The sequence below is a fragment of the Crocuta crocuta genome, unplaced genomic scaffold (genome assembly GCF_008692635.1).
Source record: "Crocuta crocuta isolate KB4526 unplaced genomic scaffold, BGI_CrCroc_1.0 scaffold152, whole genome shotgun sequence".
In the NCBI taxonomy this organism is placed as follows: Eukaryota; Metazoa; Chordata; class Mammalia; order Carnivora; family Hyaenidae; genus Crocuta; species Crocuta crocuta.
The window spans coordinates 2,850,366-2,872,666 of NW_027528798.1; positions in this window are offsets into that span (position 1 = coordinate 2,850,366).

A 22,301-nucleotide genomic window follows, 5' to 3' on the forward strand; every position below is an offset into this window, starting at 1 on the left:
AAGTAGCTTCCTGATGTATTACAGGGCAGATGCACCAAAATACCACAATTTATTCAATCATTTCTCCTATTGATGGATTGATGGCATTCTACTTGTTTTCAGCAGTGTGTGTGTGTGTAATACATGCAATGCTATAAGAACCATTTATAATGAAATCCATTCATTTTATTTCTGAAGTGTAGTCCCAAAATTGACCATGCCCATTTTTACCAGAAACTCAGATTATTTACTTTTACTAGCTCTTGGGTAAGACAAAAACCTACTGAAGGGTCAAGTGTAGACGCCAACTCCCCGGCAGGAATTCTAAACAAATAGCTGAAAATGGCCTGCCCGTGTGAAGTCCCTTAGGATGACTTGTGTCTTGTCCCCAGCCATCTCCATCCTGCCTTTACTCCGGCTGCACGCTGATGATCCCTCCTGAGGTGGGTCTCAACGACGCCTTCATTTAAAGAAAAGCCAAAAAGTATCAACTGTGTGACAGAAGCAGGAAATAACGCAGAGAAAGCACCCGTGACACAGAGACTACCTGGACCACAAAGGCTCGTGATAAAGACGCAGGAGCAGAGCTGACATGGGGACAGGAGTTAGGCCCACTCTCTGTCATCCTGCAGAGTGACTACTCACTGCACAAGCGGGCTCTGCCCACACACTACCTCCCAGTAGACTCTATTCATGGACCCAGTCCGTTTTGGGAGATATCAACCTTTCTTTTCCTGCTCCTTACTGCCTCTCCCTTTGAAATCCATTCTGTTGAACAAGCTGCAAGTAACCCTACAAATCTAACTTTCATCAGAATCAAAATAACAGAGAGCGTGTAAGCCCAGACTCTGGAACCAAACTTCCAGGCTCAAAGCCTACCTCTTTTCCTTGCCAGCTGTGTGATCAGACAAGTTACTTACACACGTTGTTCTTTTGGCCTCAGTTTTATTATCCATAAAATGGGAATAGTAGTAACAACTCATAGGAATGTGAAGATTTAATATGTACAAAATTATTTCCATTCAAATCAGTGCCCAGATATATAGGTACATTGTGTATATATATATACACACACACATGTATATATATATACACACACACATATGTATACATATATGTGTGTGTATAATACATACATACATTTATATGTATATATGTGTATATGTACATATATGTATATTATATGTATATGTATATATATACACATACATTTACATGTATGTATGTATGTATTACTTAGAACAGAGGCCCACAGTAATTTCCCAGGAACATTACTTAGCTTTCACTCTTGGTCACACACCCAGTATGAGGCCAGGTCTTCCTTGATCACCCCAGCTCTGTTCTCTGCACATGGTATGAGGCCAAACTCCTGCACCTTTGCCCATGCCCCTCCCTCCTTCAGAAGGTCTGTTCCCTAATCCAGGGTCTGCTTTCCCAAATCCTTATCTGAAAAAGTTCAGTTCAATGGTACCCCCTTATAAAGCTTTCCAGGATTCCCATCCATCCTCTGACACCTCGAAAGCTTGCTCTCTCTCTTTGCTTTAAAGCACACTCCCCTCCTTAGTTCAGTCCTTCCTTCCTCGCCTTACAGTCAGGTATGCCCTTGACTTTCTCTCATTCAGACCGCAAGCTCCTTGACAGCATGGCTAAATTCTTTCTGTCCCCTTCACTATCTACAGTGGCTGACACATAGTGATACTAAATACTTATTGGCCAAGTAAAAAGTGTCATCTTAAGAACCCTCTGCAGTGACAATGTCTCTGCCCATCTTTGAATCCATTCCATCCCTGCATAAAAATCAAGGCTTCCTCTCAATGGGCAGGTGGATGGACAGACTCACTGCAATCTGGGGTCCACCGTAGTGCCTGGGTGAAGATAGAATGGCCATGGCATCCTGCAAAGTTTGGGGGTCAGGCTGGCTTGTGGCATGAGCCCAGGGACTGACCATGCTGGCTCAGGGCGTCTGAAGCTACAGCTCTCCCTACAGTCATGTGTCCACACACCTTACCAGCTCCTCATCACCTGTCTCAGAGCCCAAGTTTTAATTTAAAGTGCAGTGTCTGACCCAACTGAAATGGAATCTAGGGAAGGTCGAATCCTATTAAGTCACCAGACCATAAAGCAGAAAGGTATAAAGTTGACAAATTGCTTCTCCCTGAGGCAGCAGCTGTGAGGCACTCAGCGAGGCTGGGCTCTGACCCAGGAAAGGGCCAACAGATATCCCCTCCTTTTTCCCAGGGACTGATCTCGACATCCTTTCCCAGTCAAGGGGGCCTACGTGTTTTACAAGTAAGTGTTTAACATGGTTCCTTGTATTTTATTTTCCAATTTAAATAGAGCCTGGGTGTACCGGGGTCTTGCTAACCTGCAGAATAATAAGTCCACAGTAACCCTTTAAAAAGGGTTTTCTGCTGGTTGTGCAGCAAGTTAAAATTGCCCAAGTCCCCGAATCCTGCCCTTTCCCTCCCAGATGGTTCCTGGGAAGAGCTGAGGGTGTCACTCATGTGTTCCTGAAAAGAGTTCTCTTGGCTCCCCTGGTGTATGCACTATGCTTCTCGCTAATGCTCTGTCAGCCAAGATGATTGCAACCAGAAGAGGCGAGGATGAGGAGGGAGGCAAATACTGTGTACATTTATCTGCGTTATCCCACACAATTCTCCCTACAACCATGTAATGTCAGCATTATGGTCCCCGTTGTAAAAATGGACAAAGAGAGGGCCTGCAAGGATAGTTGTTATCCAAGGTCAAGTAGCTAATACAAGGTCAAGTTGAGATACAAGATTTAGTCTCCCTGATTAAAATAATTTTTAATTCATCACCCAACACCCATATTCTCGCTGCCTCCAAAGCCCCTATTCCTGTCCACAATTGCCTCCCTGAAACATAAAAAGCAGTCTCCACCTAACATGTGCATTATTTATTCTCACAATAAAATTATGCATCCCATGCTAGGACTCTTCAACAGACTTTACACTTCCCAGAAACGCCCTGCCAAGATTTTTGTAAACACAATTATGATGTTGGCCTCTGGCTTCAGTATTTCTCCAGAGCACTGCCCATTTGACTCAGACAGTTCTTGGTCTTGGCCTTACTGCTATGTTGATCGCCCTTCCCCTACCCACCTCAGCTCCTAAACATGGCTCCTGGTTCTCATCTCAGAGCCCTTGATCTGATGAGCTACTGGGGAAAAAAAGATCTATCCTCTGATCTTCAAATATTATTGCTCAAGCAAAACTTTTAAATGGGATTCATACACCCTAGCTAAGAGATACTTCTACTTAAGCACAATAGTGAACTTCCGTTTCCTCATGTGTCAAAGGAATAAAATGTATGCCTCTCTCATTGGGAGATAAAATGTTGGTCTTTTCCTATGTGTATCAGGTGCTTAAAGTAGTAGCTAGCACAGAATGAAAGCTCAATACATGTTAAGCCCATCCTTTTCAACAGCCATTCTGCCTAGCCCCAAGTCACCAAGGTTGACAGGGCCAGCATGCCCCAACTCAGACAATAAAGGGGTTGGTTGAAAAGGGGGCTTACACAGAACAGAGTAGTCCAGGGTACTCCACATCTCTCTCAGAAGCTGTGGTTTCCTTCTTGCCTGGACCAAGAAACGGATTCAACATCAACTCGCTGCTGCTCTCAGAAATGCCCTATCATCTGACTTCAATCCATTTACCCAGAAGATTAATGTGCCCAAAGCTCTTCCTTTGGGGTTTAAATCTTTCTGGGGAATCCACACTCCTCATGTAGAAGCTTTCAGAATCATCCATCCCTCTAGCCCTGCAGACATTGGGATTCATTGGGAAAACCTTTTTTTTCTCAAAGAAAATAGAGACAGAATAGTAAAAACTATTCTACTGACCAGGTCTTCCTCCCCTCATACTTCCTCTACCATGGCCAGCTGCACCCATTCTTTCATCCATATTTACCAACAGATTATTTAGCTCGATCCATAAGATCCAAGTTCTGAGTTATTTTAGGATTCTTATTTTTTAAAGTATAAACTTCAGAATAAAGAGTAATGTTACGAGTCTGATAGATATTTTGGATAAAAGCTGATTTTTCTATCTTGTCTGCATTGTTTGTATTCCTTTAGGCCATAAAAATCTACCAAGGTCCTACTATATACCAGGCATTCTTCTAGGTGTCAGGAATACAAACATTTGTACAAATAAATCCAGAGGAGATCCCAGAATTATAACAGAAACGTTTTCATGGTGCAGTGGAAGCACAGGGGAGGGTGAGCTCAGTTCTACCTGAAAGAAGAGTAGCCTGATGTCACTCTACTCTTGGAAAATGCCTTCCTCCTTCAAGTTAGAGTTCAAATGTCACCTCCTTAGGAAAGCCTTCCTAATGAGCAATTAAAAGTTTCAGAAAAGTTCAGTGAATTTCAAAGACTGAAAACAGGGTCAACTAGGTCCCATCCAGACTTCCCCTCAATAGGTTTGGGAACACAGCTTGACCTGGGAAGTAACTGGATTTGGAATCTAGTGAGCCATACAAATATAGGTGTTTCCCAGAAGTTCTTTTGGGCATGAAGAAAAGGAAGAATCTAGAAAACTCTTCCAAAAGAATGTAAATGAGAAACTTCTCCACCCTTTGGGGATTTTAGCCCAACAATTTTGGGAATTTCCAAGCATGTAACACTGTGACACACCCTCAAGTCTACTTTGGTTGTCTTCACTTTGTATGTGGGAGGTGGGGTGGGCAGTGGAGTTCTTTAGCTCAAAAAAGCCTTGTCATTTGTAATGTATGAAGTCAATTATCACATTCAACTCATGACTGGATATGAGAATAATTAGCAACCATTTAGCCCAAGGGGCTATTTTCTTCAGTGAGCAACAAGGGGCTTCTTCATTTTCCTATATGTTTTGCTATTAGTGTTTCATTTAATGGCAGCAGGCATCAAGAACAATCCCATTCCTATTCTCAGCTGCACCATTCCCATGACTGCACAGGCACAAGAATTCAGAGACAGGGATGAAGCAAGGCACTGATCTTTGCTTAGTCAAGCTTCGAACAGTCCTAATTGGATTTAGGAAGACATGATTATTTTCATTCAGTGTTCTCTCTACTGAATGTAAAAGGAGAGAATTAGGACTCAAGCCAGAGTTCCAGCTTCTCATATGACACATCTAAAGAATGTTACCTCTTATGGGGCATGTCCAGTTCTATAACGCAAGGTCTATTTTTGAATTCATGATGACTCCTTCCATCAGCAAGACAGTGGCTCCAAAATTTGCCAAATCTGTATCCTGAGATCTGATCATCACTGAACATGCACTAAAGCCCAAGTTCATCATCTGTCCTCTCCCTGAATCTTCCTCTCTGGGTTTTCCTATATTGGTGGAGGATACCACCCAGTTATTCACTTCAGAAACCTGTGTGCCATCTTGCTGTTCTCCTCCCTTGTACCACCAAGTCTTACAGAGTTTACCTTCTTAAAATCCATACTACCTACCCTTCTTTCCACACCCCACTGTACAACATGGTCCAGCTCCACATCACCTCATGCATGAATACCTTGAATATCTCCTCAGTACTGCCCACACACACTTGAGCTGTCTCCCAAGCTTTCCCAGCTGCCATAGTAATCTTTCTCCAGTGTAAATGTCACTAAGTCACTAAATTCTTTACATTACTGCTCATTTCCCTTCAGGATAAATTCCAAGCTTCTTATACTCCCTGAAGAGCCCTCCATAATCTGTGTGTGGTCCTACTCTCAGCCCCCTCTCTAAATGCACTCTATTCTCTATCTGTGGGAACGTTTATATCCCTTCATCATCAACTTCTTTTATAATGATTTAGTGTTCCTATGGCAAATGGCATAGAGGATGACTGGGTTTTATCTCTCGATCTGTTATCACTGTCTTTTAACAAGTGACACTAATTCATTCATAGTATTGTGATTACTAATATACTCAGACATAAATAAGTCCAAGTATATTAGTAATCACAATATTATGAATAAATTAATTTGTTCCCTATTTGCTGCTCTTTCTGGGTTTTGTTATTTCCTTACCTTTTGTTCTTTCTCCAATGTCTGCTGGATTGAGATTCCTGTGCTCTGTTTCCCCTGACCTGAATATTTAGTGCTGTAAAGGATTGTACTCCAGGTCTATTTTTTGAATTGTTACCTTATGTTTTAGGTAAACATACTTGAACATGGGTTACTCTGAACAATTTTAGAGATAATCAGCATCTATATTCTCCACATAACAAGACAAAAATCTCAGCATGCTCTAAATTCCATCTGCCTCTTCTCTCTACAGCCCAAGCACACTGCATTTGAAATTAGGTGAAATATTTTAGTTGGAAAATTAATTTTTAAACATCAAAATAAGGTTTTTTTCTGGTTTATTTGCTCAGAATTTTTTCTTTCATCCTACGTCATCTTGGATTTATTTTCCCCTTGCTTAGAATTCTTCTCAGGGGATCTGCATATGGCCAATTTTTCCAGAAAAAAATCTATGGATTTTATCCTCAAACTTGAATTAAACTTTGAATCTGGATAGCTATATCCAATAAAGTTAATGGCCTCCCTGACATTTGAAAATATCGCTCTATTATCTGTTGCACCCATTGCTGCTAAAAATTCTGGTGTCAACCCGATTCACATCCCTTTGTAAGTAATCAGTTCACCCAAGCCCACTGTACCTTACTCTAGAAGCTTTTGGAATTTCTTTTCATGATCTAAAATTTCACCATATAGTGTCTTGTATGGATTCAATTTTTCATTTATTTATTCTGTTTGACATCTAAGAATACCTTTCAATCTAAGAACTTATTGGATTCTTTAATCCTATAAAATCACCTTCTATTATGTTTGAATTATTGCTAGGTTCATTCTGCCATTCAACTCTTTCTTCTTTCAACAATCTTTAATATCTACTTTAACATCTACTTCTTCTCTATTATCTACTTCTTGTACCTGGAATTATTAAGACCCTACTAAACTGAGCTCAAAAAGTATTCTCATTAAGTAGGAAAGTTATGCTAAACTGAGCTGTTATCTGGAGTGAGTCGGTTTGAAACAAAAATGCCCAGCTTAAAAAATACATAGTTTTCATTACAGAAGTCTATGAGAGGCCTGGACAATTGAGATTTTAAGTCATCAGATGGAGCAAGAAAAGGTGATGAAATCATAGCTCTCGATGAATGTCTGACCATGTTCTCATTGCTGGTCTTTCAAAGACTCTGCCCTAATCATGCCTTTGAAGTCACGGCACCTGTGCCCCCCTTACCCACCCTGGCATAGGTATACAAACCTCTGAGACAAGTGAATGACTTCAACACACTCTAACAAACCAAAAAAGACAATGTCCCCATAGGAACTTTAATGCATCCACACTACATACGCTTACCTGGAACCAGCACTTCCTCGGGCCATGTGATGCATATGAACCAGGGAGAACACAAATAAATACATCTTCGCGTTTGCTATTCTGTGACCTTGGAGTACTTACATTCTCAACTAAACTGTTATATTGCCCTAGGGTTTTCATTTAATACCTAGTCTCATACTGAAGACATGTAGCTGGTGAATGACTTTGAACTGCTTGAAAAAGCAATGAGTTCCAAATAACAAAAGCAATGTGTTGAAGATGTTATTATTAACTCCCTAGCCATCCTTCAGAGTGTCAAAATCACCCTCTCAAGGAGCAGGAAGCCTAATATTGGTACAAATTCCGAGTCTTGACATTCAGTTTCAGAGTTTTAATTGACTACAGACTCACACACCATGTGTCCCATGAAAGACAACAGTCTGCAAGATCTCATCGCCACCCTCCCCACAAACTGTCTGAAACTCTGGAGGTTCTTAAGGGAAGGTGGGGATCTTGCCACATCATTAGCACCCTATTTTCAGAGGCCTTCTCGGCACTGTGGTAGTGGCAATATTTGCCTGAGTCTGTGATCAAGTCCCTCAGCTATCAAAAACATGCATCATGGGAAGTTTCGTCTTTAAAAAAATTCCATGTGTTATAGTTCTGGCCTTCATAATCCTTTCCAGTCAAGGCATTACCCTTCCACTAACAAAACAGCAAAACATAAAAAAAAAAAAAAAAAAAAAAAAAAAAAAAAAAAGAAAAAAAAAAAAAAAAAAAAAAAAAAAAAAAAAAAAAAAGGCACAAACAGGCATAGTTTCCTAACATAGAAGAAACTGGTATTAATTTAGGAAATGTAATGTATACCAGTGGGTTTCACCCACACAATATAGTTATAGATATACAGACAACGGCATAGATACAGATATACGTTTCCCCCTCAACATAATCCTTTGACATAAATGGAGTTACCTCATTACTAGATGTGCAAAGTGAAGTAGAGAGTGATAAAACCCTAAAACTCCCTGCATTTATCCTTAGCCTTTGGCTAAGTAGTAATGTATTCTCAGTTGTTATTTTTCCCATTTTATGGTCAGGACATCTGTTTCATTCATCGCAGGATCCCTCTGCCTAGCGAGTCTGAAACACACTAGGCAGTCAGTGACATCTGACCCCCTGTGTATAAAGTCTGTCATTCTTCATTACAACTTGTATTATTGTCATATCAGCACCAACTCTTTTTTTTACGTTTATTTATTTTGAGAGAGAGTGAGAGGGAGGGAGGGAGAGAGAGAGCATGTGCACATGTGGGAGGGGCAGACAGAGAGGGAGAGAGAATCCGAAGTAGGCTCCATGCTATCAGTGCAGAGTCCAACATCAGACTTGATCCCACAAACCATGAAATCATGACCTGAGTCAAAATCAAGAGTCAGACACTCAACCAACTGAGCCACCCAGGTGCCTCAGCACCAATTATTTATTTACTCATAGAAAATTCATTGACCACCTACTATGTGCCACTACCTCTATTAGGCAGAGAGATAAAAGAATGAATAGAACATAAATAGCTCCTGACCATGGGAGCTCCTGACCATCCCTGACTACTGGGATGAATAACAACTAAGAATACATTATTACTTAGCAGGAGGCTAAGAAAGAATGGAAAAGATGATTGTGAAGGAGATTAATTCAGGAACGGGAGAAGAAGTAGGTACAGCTCACCCTGAATTAATTATTAGGGCAGAGCAATCTTCTCTCTCAGAAGGTCATCATGACCTCTGTCACCCCCACATATCTCAAATATTATGGTCAAGATTTTGTTGCCTTGGAACACACACATACTTCAGATACTACATTTCCTAGGGCCAAGGGTTGCCACATTTAGTAAATTAAAACACAGGATTCCAAGTTGAATTTGAATTTCAGATGACCAATTTTTTAACATAAGTATGGCTCAACTGTTACATGGGACATACAATACTAAAATACTAAACTATCTCTCTTTGTTTATGTGAAATTCAAAATTAAGTAGGTGTCCTATATTTTCTCTCTCCAACTTACTAAAACAATATTCAACAACTTTAAAGTTAAATTGAAAAAAAATGTAGATTTTAATGAAATGGAGGTAGGAGACCTAAATTCCACTGAGCATTAAACACACACACACACACACACACACACACACACACACAACTATTGAGAAGAGTTAACTTTCAAAGAAGCAGTATCTGTGCAACTTTTTTTCTGTTGTGGTAAACGTAGCTTGTGAAGACCACAGAACACCAAGTCTACTCCCCAGCAAAGAGTCAGTGCCAACTATAGTGATTTGATTTTTTTCCTGGTTGCTAGGAGTGTGCTCACTTATCCTTGTGCTAATATCTACCAAACCATGTTATTTTCCAGGCACTGCACTGGGGTTTTTCACTAACACCATTTCATTCAACATCTCATTCAACCTTTCCAGCACCCCTTATGAGAAAAATATAATTAATTTAAGATTACAGATAGGGAAACTGAGGCTGAGTGATACACTAACTTGCCCAAGGTGAAAGAATCTCGATTTCAGTCTAATTCATCTTGATTCCAAGCCTTCAGCTTCTCCATCACAGAAAGTAAAAACAGAGTGTTTGGGTTTGGGTTTTAATTTTAAACTTCACCATAAAGAAAGGAAAATGAATCCAAGATAGCTAATTCTAATTAAGCAGTGCTAAATATATCTAGGATATTTTTGCAGCAAGGCTGTCTCTGCTGTGTGTGGTTACTTGTGACAGGTCACCCACCTATCTTCTTTGCAGACTTGCATAACTCCAAGGAAGGAGTGTGTGGAAGGAGATGTGGAAAGATGAAGAACAAAGGAACTTTGGTATAAAAATGCCACGTTTGTGAAAATAAGCATGGTCAGCAATGAGTTGCAGGCCTTAGACTCTGCTCTAGTGACCCAAAACAAAGAGAAGGGCAGACAGAGGGAACAAGGGACAGTTTTCATCCAATACCATAGTCCTTTGGTATAATGAGTAGGCACCACTCTGAGGTAGAAATGGACTCAAGTCTTCTAGGACACCACTTCAGCCCCTTGCCCTCCAGGATACTGTTGGTCCATCAGAAAAACATTAAGGTATCATAATGGAGGACAAAGCCTGTGAAGTCCTGAGTTGTTCATTCAGTATCTGAAAGTGCCCAGACAGGGAGAAAGTGTGGCCCAGAGTAGGGGACAGAACTGCAGCAGCCTGCAAAGCTGTTCTCGTGGTTCAATGCGGATAATAAAAATAACAAAACCTACATCCCCAGTGTATAATTTCCAAAGCTCCCTGTAGTGTAAGTATGATATTCATAATTATGCTCATTTTGCAGCAGAGGTCCCAGAAGACCTGAGAGGGTGGTGATGCTACTCTCCCAGAGTTTCGTAGCACATTCACAGGACAGCTGGAAACACAAAGCAGGTCCAGAGTGAGTGCTGGAGGTGCTGGATCTCATGCTATTAAAGGACATTCTCATGCATTCGAATGCCTGTATTTTTTACCCAGTCTTTCATTACTGTAATGAACCCACCCATTGATGCATTTGATGGACTAAAGCCCATCCTCCTTTGCCTACTCAAAGACATCATTCCAAATATTAACTTCTCCAGCATCATCAGTTGTGACTTTGATCCTTGATCATCCTCATCAGTGTAAGAAAATATGCTACCTTGTGTACAATCGCTTGGGTGTGTGTGTGTGCGCGCGCACACACACACACACACACACACAAATTTTTCCCACCATCTCACTCCAGTTCTGCATCATTTCTCTATCCCTTTAAGATAAAAAAAAAAAAAGATGAATTGTTAAATGGATATAGGGTTAGATAGATGGATAGATATGAGAAGGCAAATCTATAACAGGTTAATTATGAGTTGGCAGGTTTATATGGGCATCCACTGTACACTTCTTTCAACTCTTTTGCATTATTTGAAAATGTTCAAAGTACAATACTTGGGGGAAACTTTTCTCTATTTCCCTTCATCTCCTTTTCTACTTCTCCTAAGATCACTCCAATAAGGCTTTCGCCACCACTATTCACCAGTTCTTGTCAAAATCACCAGTGACCTTCACATTCCTGAATGCAGTAGTCCCTCCCAATCCACTGACTTGATCTATGTACAGCACTTAACTCCTTCCAACTCTCTTCCCCCAACTCAGCTTCTAGTTTTCCTCCCAGGTCACTGGCTTCCTCTTGTCACTTTCTTTACATGTTTCTTCTCACCTCTCCAACATCTAAGCAACAGTGAGCCAAAGGACTTATTCTTTAGATTTCTTCTCTGTTCACATGCTGAGCTCATATCTAGTCTCATGGCTTTAAATGATATCCTACAGATGACTTCCAAATATATATCTTTAGCCCAGACCTTGCCCCTGAACTCTTGACTCCAATTGTATATCTGTACTTGGAGATCTAATAGACGTTCCAATCTTAAAACGTCCAAAGTCAAAACTCCTGGCTTTATACCAACATCTCCAGTCTCACCCAAATTTGCTAATCACCTTGTGAACAAGCCTAGCTTGATCAGATGGGGGAGGAGAGGCCACAGAGAAGAGAACCAAGGCCCTGCAGGTGACAGTCCATCAACTACAAGACATCTGAGTAAGGCCATCCTCGGTCATCAGCCAGTCACCAGGCAACAAACCAGCTGATGGCAGATATACGTGTAGGCTCAGGAGATCAGCTAAGTTGGCCCAGTCAACCCACAGAATTATGAGACCAGGAAAAGGTCATTTTCTTAAGCCATTAAGATTTAAGATGGTTTTTTTTCTTGATGAAAAACTTCAGAATACCTTACTCTATAAAGTGTCACTCCTGAAGAAAAATAATCACCTAATTCTTTATATACATGGATTGGGAACTGGGCTTGTCATTTGCCCTTATTTCCTTGAATTTGATTTCTTAAACTTCCTCAATTTCATCACTGAGGAAAGTTTTCATGTTAGGATAGCTTCTTCCAACTATCTTTGAGCTTTTTACACATTCTCTTCAGTTTGTTGAGGCCCCCTAGTCAATACACGCTCCCTTCTCTCTGAACGGCAGACAAGGGATAGAGACAGGTCTATACAAATGTGTCCCCTTTTTTATTTAATGCCTAGTGATATCCCCTGGATTTTAAATCTCATTAGTGTGGTTTACATGGTGAACATGCCTCCATTTTGTATTGATTAACTTGTGAAGTTGAATCAAAGTATGCTGAATTATTAAAACCTCAAGTTTTGATTCCCAGTTGATTGCAAATATGGTTTCAAAATGTATCATATTTCTCAAATTCTTCCATAAACTTTATTAGGAAGCTAGTGGGATCTACCAGTTTTGGATTTGATCTGTTAGAAAGATGTTCGAAGGTCTTACCAACTACATAGGTCCCAAATCCTAACCCAGAGCAGTTACATTTGACTTCACAAAATATTACTAATGAATCAGCAGTCTGATCAGATTGCTGTAGTAAAATAAAAGATGCCACAGGGCCCAGTAAACCCTAAAGATAACTACTTCCACTCCTTTTCCGTCTTCTCATTGGCTTGGCTCTATTCTAGTACACTCTGATCACACACTGGGAGCCAGGCCCATGAGACCCCCTGCCTGAGCTCCTTAGACCCAGCATCATTTACACTGTTCTGATCTAGGGCTTCTAACTTCACTATATTACATCTGGCTAGCTCTTAATCCATGGCATCACCACTATGAGTTTGTCAGTCATCTGTCCTACTAGATATTCCTTGAGCTCAAACATGGTCTTATTTATATCTGGATGTCTGGTACCCAGCACAAGAATTGGCACAATGTTAGTGCCCCAAATAGGTTTATTGATTAAATGAAGTAAACAGTCTCATGTCTTTTTGTCAAGTATAGATCTCCCCCAAGAAGGCTGGAAGCTGATGAAAACTAGCCCAGTGTTCATTACCGTCACCATCATCGTCATCACTCATTTCATTTCAGTAGCTGTGTTCCCTGGACTTTATTTGTTTCCCCAAACTTTATTATCTAGTAAGCAGTGGGAGGCTGGGCAAAACTCCAGGCCTCCTGGCTCTGAGTCAGTTAATCATGCCTCACAATATTATTATCATTAGTGTGATGGAGATCCAGAGAGGTCAACATAGCAAGAGTGGCAGAGAGAAGCCTGGAACAGCACATCAGAGCCACTGCCCCAGCAAACAAGAGGGAAGAAACTTACCATTCAGATAACAGTAACTCTGCCCTGTCACTGTGCTTGTCATTCTATGTTTCACCTCTTATATAAAAAACAGACTTGGATTTTTTGAGAAGTTTTAGGTTCATTGCAAAATTAAGAGGAAGGTACAGAGATTTCCCATATATCCTGTTGGCGCCATATGTACCTAACCTCCTCCACTATGAACATACCCCACCACAGTGGTCCACTTGTTATAACTGACAGATCTACAATGACACATCATCATCACCCAAAGTCCATAGTTTACATTAGGGCTTAGTCTTGGCATTTCATATTCTGTGGGTTTGATCAAAAATGTAACGACATGTATTTGCCATTATAGCATCATATATAGAGTTGTGTCATTGCCCTAAAAATCCACTGTGCTCTGTCTACTCATCCTCTCCCTCCCTACCCATGGGAACTACTCATCTTTTCACTGTGTTCCTAGGTTTGCCTTTCCCAGAATGTCACATGTTGGAATCATACAGCATGTAACCTTTTCAGATTACCTTCCTTTACTGTATAACATGCATTTAAGGCTCCTCCATACCTTTTCATGGTTTCATAGTTCATTTCTTTTTAGCACTGAATAGTCCACCGTCTAGAAGTATGATAGTTTATTTATTCATTCATGTACTGAAGAACATCTTGGTTGCTTCCAAGTTTTGGCAGTTATGAATAAAGTGACTGTAAACATCTGTGTGCAGGTTTTTGTATGGATTTAAGTTTTTTAATCTTTTGGGTAAATACCAAGGAGTGCAATTGTTGATCATATGGTAACAGTATGCTTCGTTTTGTAAGAAACTGTCTCACTGTTTTCCGAAGTACTGATTTGCATGTTTCCCTTATTTTTAATTCTCATGACAAGGCTGTGAGGTCAGTAATCATATTACAAATGAGGAAGCTGAGTGACAGTGAATTTTCTAGGCAAGGCAGTGAGTAAGTAACCGACCACTTGCCACCCTTCAAGCCAATTCCAGATTGCCATTCCAGATGTTCTACAAATGTTTCTATGTAGCTTCAAAAAAGTTGCTCACAGCCCTACCTGCAGGTAAAATAGAAATCTATGACATCTATTAACATGGCCAACTTTACTGGAGGCTGAATAAAGAGGATAATGCTATTAGAAAAAAACCGACACACACACACACACACACACACACACACAGGTTCTTGAAGACCAAACAGCCCTTCAAGAAAGAAGGAGACTGAAACATACCAATATCATGAACAGGAATCCGTCATTTTCCAAAATGTCTGAACCTTGAGAAATCTGACTATGTTGTGTGTGCCTCTACTCTCAGATCATACATCTCATTAGCAAACACTCTGAGACCATGGATGATTTTGGAGGAAGACTCCTCACAAATATTTCATGGGCCTCAAATATTGCATGGAACATATTTACACTAAAAAAACTGTCATTTATATGAAATTCAGATGTAACTAGGTGTTCTGTAATTTTATTTGCCAAATCTGGCCACTGGACATGGGTCTCTTTTTGATAGTGAGGACACTACAAGATTGGCCCTTCCTGTGTTGTTGGCCAGAATTATGACCCATATCCATGTTTACATGGATTCTTAGCAAGGGGAAGAGCCTCCATACAGGATTTAAATCATTATGGATGATCCCAACGGGCCTCCTGAAGCACACTGCCATGGGTACTGAGTAGGGCCTGCGAGCCATAGGGAAGGGAGATGGGAGTTGGAAAGGCAACTGCAGCATCAGCTCCATTACTATCATTACCACACAGTTGCATGCCTGACACCCCCTTTTCTAGCCCCAGTCAAGCACACACGTACTCAGTCTGCCACAGCTATGGAGGATGGAGGGCGCTGGATACATGAAGTCAGGCAACCTGCAACTTGCTTTACTCTTTAGTTTTTGCATGTCCTTCAGTAGCTACTACTTCATGCCCATCACTTCCTTCAAGACCATGCCTCAGAGGTCATGCAGTGGAAAGAAAACTGCTCTGTACCAGTAAGAAGACATGCTGTTTGCTGAGGGATAGAAGCAGCTCTGTATCATGAGTGCTGCCCTCGGGCAGGCAATCTCCTCCCCTGCAAAAGGGCTGGAGTGAACACTGTAAAGGAGGAAAAGTCCTTTTTCACTTACTTACTTACTTATTTATTTATTTTATCAGAAGTCCCCTCTGGCTTCTCTCACCCTATACCAGCTTTGGCATATCTTAGAGGTCACTCTTTTTTTTCCCATCTCTTTCGCCATCAGAGTTCGAATGAGTATCAAATATATCCCAGGTACTATTAGGCAGATGCTAACAAAAGATAAATAAAATGTGCCCCCAACCCACAGCTACACAGTCCTAGAAACATAGACAAGCTAATAGACAAGCTATTTGCCATTCAGTGTGGGGAGTGCCATTGTCAAGAGATAAAGAAAGTACCAGAGGATGTCTGAGGAAGGAGGCGGCAAGAACCCTTATGTGAGGGAACCTGGGGAAAGTTCAGAGATGAAGGGACTTCTGAACAGGTCTTGAAAGCTGGGTAGGGTTTCGCCATTCAGGTTTAGAGCCTCGTGTGTTTAGGAGCAGTGAGAGGCTCCATTTGGACAAGACAAAGTTCCAGGATGGTAAATGATAATGAAAAGATGTAGAAGGACTGCTTTGTAGCAATGGGGATAAAAGAGCAGGAGGAATCCATCATGTTTGTGAGCTCCTAGAAGACAATTATTTCTAATGCATCAATTCTCAAAATGCCTTTCTTGGCAACATTAATTCACTTAGGTGATATTGAAGCCTCTTTAAAAATAGGGTTGCCAGCAATGCATTTCAAGGCAACGTGATGCAGGATCCTAGAGCACTGCTTAAATGAGAATGTGTCACGCCACAAGGTATTTGCCTCATTCACAACATGGATCCCATGAGAATGGACACATTCCACAAGCAGCATTTATACTGTCTTTCCATCTCATGGTATTTTATAACATCCTCCACCTAAATGAGGCTCCTAGAGAAGGACGAGTGGTGGTTTTCGGGTTGAAAATCAGTGTCTATTCCTTTCAGCAGGAAGCTGACATCTCATTTTTTAAGGGTGACATGCCATTACAAAGATGCATTGAAAGGTTAAAATTCTAACACACTCTTGAACATTCTAAGTGGCACCCCGGCTAGAAGGGAGCTCTCATTAGGTGTAATGGCTCTTCTACCTTGAAATGCAGGAGAAGGACGTACGCTACAAGAAAATATAACAACACACGTTGGGTAAATAAACACTCTCGTGAAGAAATCTGAACAGAACAGGTTTTCTCCCGTTTCAAAATGGCACAGCCCATTATGATAAAGGGAGCCAAGCCCAAATACATATTGCTAGATGTCTCCTTTTATAAAAGCCCACTGCACTCTGCAAGAAAAGCTTTGGGAGGGCACCCTGATACTCAGCAAGTACCACTTAGTTACCATTATCATCATCATGGGCATTTTCTGGAATGACATTGACCTACCTTGAGTGAACTAAGAGCTTTCTTCCAAAAGCCTCCCCAGATGAGGGGGCTCTACAATCTCCACTTTGAGATAAAGAGATCGAAAGAAAGCAAGAGATGGCTAAACACCATCCCAGAGGCTACACAGCTAGAGAGTGATAGCACCTTGATAAATTCAGGCTCCCCTGTAAACCAAATGGAGTGTCGTTCTGCTAAAGGCCAGGGACAGGACATGATTTGCTCAAGATCGCCGTAAGGCCCTGGAGGATGGCTGGAGTTTGAACCAAAAACCTTGTTTTTCTGAGTTCAGATTATGCCCTTTCAGAGAAAGCCTTCCTCTCCCAAACCTCCTGACCAACTTCAAACTTTCAGTCAAGTTCCCTTCAACAACTGTAGTCTCTGGTATTTCTGCTCTCTGTTTGAAAGAGAATAACTTGATAACCTTTAAAATCCTTCTACAGAGAAAAAAATACCCATTTATATTCCTGCTGCAATCCTCGTGGCTCCACCTGCCTCCGAGCTGGCTTTCTTGGTCTCTTCTGCACCTTAGGCTTTGTTAACAAACCCTCTTGGAGGTTAGGGTGAGAAATGGTAATTCAACTACTCACAGGGTCTATTGGGAGGCAAGCCTGAGAGGCTTCCAGACAGCCAGCAGGCACAGGTCACGTTTTCAATGGACAAGGGCAAAAGAGCAAAGAGTCATTTTCCTTGTGAGGCACATATGTGAGTACGTGCCCGAGAGGGCAGGTGGAGAGGAGGAAGGGAGTTGCAGAGGAGGAGTGGGAGGGAGATGGGGGGAGACGAGAGAATGAGAGATTATACCAGTGGCAGGGAAAATCAGTTTAGATTCCTTCAAAATAAATTTAACTTTTGGGCAGGATCTTGCTTTCCAAATAGGCTTACAGAATCTCCATTTTTCTCATTTCAAAGCTTCCTATTGCATCCAGCATTTCTACAAATATTCCTTTGTAGAAAAGTAGCACTGTAAGAACAAAGAGGCATCATAAAATAGAAATTGGGACACAACACATTCTCTTCCAAACAGCAATCTATCAAAGGCACGGTTCTGATCTAGGAGGAAAAGGGATCCCAAGGTAAGGTTTGCTTTGAGTTTGCCTTCCCACCTACATGCCATTAGCTGAGCAGTCTCCCACACTCTGCACGTGAAAGAAAGACCAAGCCAAAACTACCAGAGTCATCCCTGTGGTGGGTGGGTGGGATGTTGGGGGCCTGTGGCCCTATGCTCTGACTCCATTTTTCCATTTTTCCCTTGGGGTAACTGAATTTGCTTCCCATCACAACAGACCCTGGGCATGTATCCTGTTTTGAACCCAAGACCTTAGTCTAGCACCCATCCCTTCCTTTGTTCCCTTTAGCATAATTAAAAGAGAAGACTTTACTGAACCTAAAGGGGAAAAGAATTGAAAATCAACTCAGGCAACATAAAGGCTATAAAGATGGGTGTGGTTTTTGAGGGGAAAATCTACTTAAACCCACATGTTGCCCTCCTGTAGAACTCCTTTAAGAGATGGCACTCGCATTTAGAACACAAAAGAAGACCTCAAACCAATTCCTGCTTGAAGCTCATCAGTAAACTCCTGGGTGCCAGGTATACGCATAACATGGACTATTAATCAGCCTAAAGGGGAGAGAAATTCCAACACAGGCTACAGCACAGATAAACCTTGAGGGCATTATGCTAAGTGAAACAGCCAATCATAAAAAGACAAATACTGCCTGATTCTACTTCTCAGAGGCACCTGAGTTGTCAGATTCAGAGACACAGAAGATAGAAAGGCAATTGCCAGGGGCTGGGGCAAAGGAAGCACAGGAAGTTGTTTAGTGGATACAGAGTCCCAGCTTTGCAAGAAGGAAAGATTTCTGGAGATGGATGGTACACAACTCGAATGCACTTAATCCACTGAACTTTACATTTAAAAATGGTTAAGATAGTAAATTTTACATGTACTTTATTACAATGAAAAAGTTTTTGAACATGTTCAAACCTGGGGGCATTTCCACAATGATTGTGCCTTTTCAGCCTGGTTCTGAGACCTTCAGGAACCTTTGAATCATTAGACTCTACCAGTTGTGCTAATAAGCTGTAAGAGATGTTCTTGACTTTGTTGGGAACAAATGGGCTTCTATATTAAACAGATTTTTTTTTTCCAACTAACTAAGTTTCCGACATAACATACTTACAGATCCCATGATTTCAATTCCTCTGTGCTAATTACCTCATCCATTTCTTCACCTCCTCATTTAATAAATAATATTTTGCTCATCGACCTTTTTCAAAATCTTAGGACAGTTAGAGCTGTGTTCTCATCCCTTCATCTAGTGGGGGGAGGAGGCCATGTTCATAACTATCTAATCAACACTAGATTTAGCTGACATTTATGAAGCTCCCACAATAGACTAGGAAGTAGGCAAATAAAACTGTATGGCCACGAGGTTCTAATTTAATCCTGCTTCCTATCTGAATCACAGGGCTATTGTTTTGCCTACACTCTGAGCAACTCATTGAATTCCTGTGTGGATTTAGCTTCCTGAAACACCGCGATGGATAGTTGCTAATCCTGGCTCACCAAGACCATTACTCCTGCTTCTTTGCAGGCACACATCATTGTGAAGTTCCATGTGGAGCCCCAGAGAAAGTTTCTGGGGTCATCAGCAGGTAGGTAGACAGTGGATAAAGCCACGAGACTTCACGAGATGAGTGGAGCAGAACTTAGATGGAGAGACAAGAGGAATGAGGAAGAAATCTCGGAGACCATCAACATCCAAGCAGATGAGCAGAGAAGTAAAAGGACCAGAACAGAGAGGTGTCACTACGAAATCCAAAGGAAGAGGAGTCTGCAGCAGAAAACAATGGTCAACAGAATCTTATCTTGTCAAGTACGATGGGAAGTGAGGGGTCATTAGGATGTGACACTTAGGAGGTCCCTGATGTTTTTAAAAAACCCCTTCTACAGAGTTGGGGTAGCAAAAGCAATGGTAAAATGTAATACAGGGGGGAAAATAATTGCAGATAGTTCTTATACAGCCATTGACCAGGAAGTTAAGGAAGCATCAGAGAGGAGTCTCAAGGGAGGTAGGTGGATCCAAGGCTGGGAGATGATGGTATCTATTGTTGAGCACTTTTGCAGGTTGTGCTGGAAGTGATTTTGAGAGAAAGAGAGAGAGAGAGATTGATTCAAGACTCAAGAGCAGAGGGTGGGCAGATCAGTGGAGGAAAATCCTAGAGTGGTGATAGAAAGGAGTCAGAATCAGGCAATAGGGCATGCCCTAGAGAGAAGGGAAAATCCTTTTACAAAAGAAAAAGCCAACCCAGTTCAATGGCACCTCTTCCACAAAGCCTCTCATCCAGACCCCCAGTCACGTATTGCCCACCTCCCTTGCTGACCACGGCAGGGCCCTGTGTGGGATGAGCACACAGCAATTATTTGTAGCAAATGGGGACAGAGATACTATGCCTCACGTGGCTCAGGAACAGAGTCTATGTCGAACCCTGGGTATTGAGCAGCCTCTACCGTGTGGGTGGCAAGTGCTCTGGCTCCAGCAGTACCTACCACTCACTTCAGTTCTCCTTCCTTGCATCTCTCCTTCTCATTTAACCCCCAATGTTTTTACTTCGGGTGCATTTCTCTTCCTAAGGACAGAGACACTGGGTCATGCTGTAATGTGCTGGGAAAATCCAGAGCCTTTTATGAAAAGGCAGGCAGAGGCTTTCTTGTTCACAGCAGGAAATGTAGCAGAGCTCAGTCCCGCATCTACAGGGAAGGGAAAATGCTAGCTCATCCTGCCCCTTCCCTCCTCCCGTGGAGCACTTACCTAGAAGCACTAATGGTGCTTAACTTCATGCAGTGCCCATCAGTGCAGTGAGGGCTGCTTCTGTAAAGAAGTCTGGAGCCCCCCCCCCCCCCACCCCTGCAGGAGAGAGGGAGACATCAAACTCTCCGCTGAGAGATGGTAGGCGGCACTGCCCACCACTCCTCCCCACTGCAGGGCTGAAGGACCCAACACAGAGGCTGGGCCCAGCCCACAGAAGAAGAGCCGGCCTCTCACAGAGGGTTGACTCCCTTACTTATCCACACTTGGCTTCACTTCCTGCTGGTGGGCTCCAACCCCAGGCCTCCTCCTAAGAACACAGCTCCTGCCTCCTTCTGAAGGCAGCCCCCCCTGTGTCCCAGACTGAGGGCTCGGACAACTGGTGCCCTGGAGATGCAGCTCGCACTTGCTCCCCATCACTGTGCCCTTTGTAGGAAGTGCACTCTGCCCCCACACACTAGCCAAGTCACGGGTCCCTGCTCCCCGGCCTCAGTGACCCCATCCAACTCACAGAGGGCAGCTGCCACCTGCATTTGCCTTGCTCTGCCACCTGCCAGGACACCACAGAGGAGCCCTCCCGGTGCTGACTGCTCACCTGGGCCCCACTGCCTGTTACGCCCTGACCAGCCTGTCTTATTCCATGCTTGTCTCTGTCTCCTGTTTTGTAAAATGGGAAGGATGACAGCAGCTACTGCCCAGGGTCTGGGGGAGGCTACAGTGAGACAGAGAGGGACGGTGTGCCTCAGACACCCAGTGTGTGATCACTGGTGGGAATCGCTATTGATGTCTATTCCTGGCCCGCAGCGACTGCTTCAATCCCAGCACACACAATGTGCCCCCCAAGAAGTTACCCAGCTGGAAACCAGGCAGACAGCATAGACTGGAGTCCAGACAGACCGAGGTTTGAATCTTGACTCCTGTACTTATTACTTGCGCAGCTCAGAGCAAAATCATCACTCCCCGCCCCTCCCCCACCCTTCCTAGCAGCAGCTTGTTCATCTCTAAAGCCTCCCTCAAGGCTCTGGGGAATGATGAAGCGTCATGGCCCGGAACACACCTGGTTATTCAGGGACCTAGAAGAGATGCCACACTCCTGCCTGGAGTCCTGTCTTTGGAAAATGCAGGTAGGGCCTCCCAGACTTTGATCCAGAACACCTCGGGATTTCCCTCGGGAGAGCCTTGGATCCTTTCACTGAAGGACCAGTGTCACTTCTCCTGTAAGCCTGGGATGCATGTGAGGTAACCAACGACCTCCCCTGCCTGTCTGCTGCAGGCCCGCATCCCAGGTGCCCACATACATTCCAACAAAGTAAATGCAAGTCTGGGGAGAGAGGGACTTTTGTCAGGACGCAGGGTCAAGAATGATTCCCGTTCTCCTACAATGGTTATTTACACCTGTGTGCGTCTCCCAGCACCACCTGTCAGCCGCTAACAGCGTCCTGTATCAAGACTGGGAGGAGCAGGAACAGAGGCCTCCATCACCCCTGCCACTGAGCCAGCTGAGGAGGGCCTGGGCAGTGCAGGGA